At 55.9% G+C, this 3,835-nt stretch overlaps 1 pseudogene; it reads left to right on the top strand.

Moving 5' to 3' along the window:
• The first annotated feature begins 462 nt into the window (after positions 1 to 462).
• LOC104543856 lies at positions 463 to 3,500 on the top strand (annotated as a pseudogene).
• The last annotated feature ends 335 nt before the right edge of the window (positions 3,501 to 3,835 follow it).

The raw sequence follows: 3,835 nt of genomic DNA, 5'->3' as shown, positions 1-3,835 counted from the left end.
CCTGCCACCTTGCACTGGTGGGGCCAGCCCTCTTGGGCTGGAACGTGGCTCCAGGGTCCCCTCCTTGCCCAGCTTGTGTTTGCAGACAAACCTCCAAAATGGAGACAGCGAGGGGGAGCTTGTAATATGTTGTGTTGTTTTGTTTTGTTTTTCTGGAGCTTGAAGTACTTTTTTTTTTTTGAGGGGGGAGAAATCCTGGAGGGGTTAGCCACTGAGTTCAGGAAGGCTTGCACTGAGGGACTTGTGTCTGTGTGGTGTCCCAGAAGCTGTGGATGCTCATCCCATCCTCAGACAGGAGGAGACCAGCCAGGGTCACTCGAGAAAGCATCACAGACAATGCCTGATACATACATACATGCAGTGGGGTTGGGAGAATCTCACTCTCCTTCCCTGGGGAGCATGCCCCAAACAGGCCAGTGGAGCCTCCTCTTTTCAAAGTGCTCATCTCTGCTCCTTCCCCAGAGATTCTGCAGAAGCCAACTCACAAGCTGAAGCAGCAGCTGGCAGGCTATTCCAAGCATGTGGCCAGCTCTGTCACCGAGCTCATTCAGGCAGCTAAGGCCATGAAAGATAAGGAAAGGTCCTGCTCATGGGGGCAGGACTAAGGACTGAAATTAGGGTGGAGGGCTCAGCAGCTACTGGAGGAGGTAGGGCAAGTCAAAAATGAAGGTTCACACAAGTTTAACCTGCCTTGCTTCCTGTTTTTTTGACAGAGTGGGTTGACCCAGAAGACCCCACCTTTATTACTGAGAATAAGCTGCTGGGGGGCAGTAGCAGCCATTGAGGCTGCAGCCAAGAAGCTGGAGCAGCTGAAACCAAGGGCCAAGCCCAAGGTGTAGTGGTGCTGAACCCAGTGCTCAGCTTGGGGCAGGCTGGGGCTCTCCTGCCTGGGCTTTGGCCAAATGTGAAAGGTCACACGTGGGAAGCCCCATCCAACAGCCAGTTTCTCTTCCTGTGCTCCTGCTGCCTTTCACATCCCTGGCTGAACCTTCCTCAGTCAGCCCATACCCTCCTGCCTCCCATGACCTTTAATCCAGCTCTATGTGTCCTCCTCAGACCCCCACAGCCATTTTCCTGCTCTGCTCCATCTGTCCCAGCATCTCTGCCTGGGACTTATGCCCTGCTTTTGCCCACAGCAAGCAGATGAGAGCCTGAACTTTGAGGAGCAGATCCTGGAAGCTGCCAAATCCATTGGTGTAGCCACGAGTGACCTGGTGAAGGCAGCTTCAGTGGTCCAGTGAGAATTAGTGGCCCAGGGAAAGGTAAGACTAGAAGGGGGAAAGAAAATCTAGGGCTGTGGTGAGCTCTCCCTTCTCTCTGAGCTGCTTGCAGCCCTTGGGCCTTGTGGCAAGGGGTGTGTGGGGTAGTGAGTTTCACTCCTCTCCTGCCTCGCTGGAGGGCGCCATCCCTGCCAATGCAATGGATGATGGACAGTGGTCCCAGGGACTCATTTCAGCCATGAGTATCAAGATCATGCCCATAGGATGGGGGGGCACCCTCCTCTAAGCTCCTGCTGCAAAGATGAGGATGCTCTGCCTTTGCACTTCTCCATGGAAGAAGCAGCCTTGCTTCTTGCTCCCTCTCCCACCAGCTGAGACATGACATGGAAACTGGTCATCCCCATCCCATGTCCCACGACCTTCTTGGGGCTGGTCTGGGCAAATCCTCTCTTGGGGAGGCTCCTGCACCCCCCCACCCTCAGCCTCTCTTGCTGCAGGCACGTATGGTGGCTGCTGCCAACAACAACTTGTGTGAAGCTGCCAATGCATTGGTGCAGGGCCATGCCAGTGAGGAGAAGCTTATCTCATCAGCCAAACAGGTGGCTGCCTCCACAGCACAGCTCCTGGTGGCCTGCAAGGTGAAGGCTGACTATGACTCAGAGGCAATGAAGTGGCTCCAGGTGAGTCTCAGGCTACCCTCCAGCCCCAGCTGCCTCCTCCTGGCTGCTTGAGAAGTGGGTGGGAGTGGGGTGATGACATGTGGGACTTCAGGATGGAGCTCTCCACAGTGGAGGTGTCTTCCCAAGGCTCATGGTCCCTGCCTGTGTGTATCAGTGGGGAGCCTGATGGGATGCAGCTCTAGGTACCTTGGACTTTACTGCTACTGTGTGTTGGGTGTACATGTGAGTATGGGCTGATAAGCTCGGGGGTATTCAGGGCTGATGAACTGGCATGGAAATACCTGAAATGTGTGCACTGGATCCCTGTTGTTTGAGAGGTTAATGTTTAGGGGGCATGTTTTGTAGCACTCTTAATCTTCAGAGGCCATGGCACACAAGAGTTTAATGCCCATGTGTTGGGGGGTTAACACGGGGTCTCAGCGCCAGTCCCTCAGGGAGAAGGGCTGGGGAGGGTCAGCAAGGCTGCCCCCCAGGCTCTGCCCCACAGCTCAGATGGGACCTGCAGCCCAGCTGGGAGTAGCAGTGCCTGAAATGGTCATGAATGGGTGGTAGTAGTGCAAGAGCCAGCCATGTAAAGGAATCCCTGCCTGCAGCTCCCAGCACTCTCAGCTGAAAGGCAGCCTGTCAGCTGGCCTGGGGCAGGGGTTCCTTTCACACACCCCCAGGCAGCAGTCATGCCCTGGGGCTGGGACTTACTTATGTTACCACTACCCCTCTTCCCCACTGCAGGCTGCCAGCAATGTGGTGAAGAGAGCATCAGACAATCTGATAAAGGCAGCACAGAAGGCAGCTGCCTTCTAGAACCACAATGAGACAGTGGTGGTGAAGGAGAAGATGGTCAGGGGAATTGCAATTGCACAGGTGAGGAATGGGGCCATTCTCATGGAGCAGGGGTAGCCCTGGCTGCTACTGCAGCCTGTGTGCACCTGTTTCAGGAGAAAGTCATACTCCCCCACTGTCACAGGGCACATCTCTGGACCCATCCCACCCAGCGCCAATTAAACACCATGACTTCACCCTTGTCCTGCCATGTGTAGCAGCAGACATAGCTGGTGACAGTGCACACTTCCTGGAGCGTAACACCCTGGTTTCTTGCTGTGGTACCTGCACCATCCCAGTGTCCAGGACACACGTGAAGGGCAGAGCATTTGGTCAGAGATGAGAGCTGCTTGGTATGGGCTGCCACAGGTCCCAGCACTGCCTCCTGGCCACAGACTTGCAGCTGAGACCCTCTTCCAGGTGTGTGGAGCTGAGGCCTGGGAGCTCTGCTGCTCCCCATTATCTTTGGAGGACTGTAGTCCCACTGTAAGGACAGTAGCCCTCATGCCCAGGGCCATGCCAGCCTAGGGAGGCTGTGGCTGTGATGGGGGGGAAGCAGCAGCCTGAGCACCTGACTCTGGGTTTGGCATTGCCATGACAGAGGCTTTGGTCATTCCCAACAGAGGCAGTTGTGACCCCAGAGTGCTTGCTATGCTCTCCCGGCAGATCATCGCCGCTCAAGAGGAAATGCTGTGCAAGGAGCGGGAGCTGGAGGAAGCGTGGAAGAATCTGGCCATGATCCAGCAGCAGCAGTACAAGTTCCTGCCCTGGGAGCTGTGGGGTAAGGAGCAGAACTGAGCCCTGCACCCTTCTACCACTTACTCCACAGATTGATGCCTGCCTACTTCTATTTAAGACAACCCGCCTCAAGCGAAGGGCTGCCTGGGCTAGACCAGAGCTCTGCCTGCACCCAGAACGCTGGGACTAACCCAACCGCTGCTCACCGATGCTACACTAGCAACTCCCCTTCCAGAGTGCCTAGAGGGCCCTGGCTGTGGTGGCATCTGGGACTGCACCGGCTCAGGACTCACCTACCAGCCCCAGGACTTCCATGTGCCTTCGTGGTTCCTACTTGTGCTCCTTTAATCTCTCTGCATGGGAGGGGAGAGGTGGGTG

Source organism: Mesitornis unicolor, unplaced genomic scaffold (assembly GCF_000695765.1).
Source record: "Mesitornis unicolor isolate BGI_N332 unplaced genomic scaffold, ASM69576v1 scaffold47097, whole genome shotgun sequence".
Taxonomy (NCBI): domain Eukaryota; kingdom Metazoa; phylum Chordata; class Aves; order Mesitornithiformes; family Mesitornithidae; genus Mesitornis; species Mesitornis unicolor.
The sequence above is the reverse complement of the archived record's forward strand: the minus strand, read 5'-3'. Positions and strand labels throughout refer to the sequence as shown.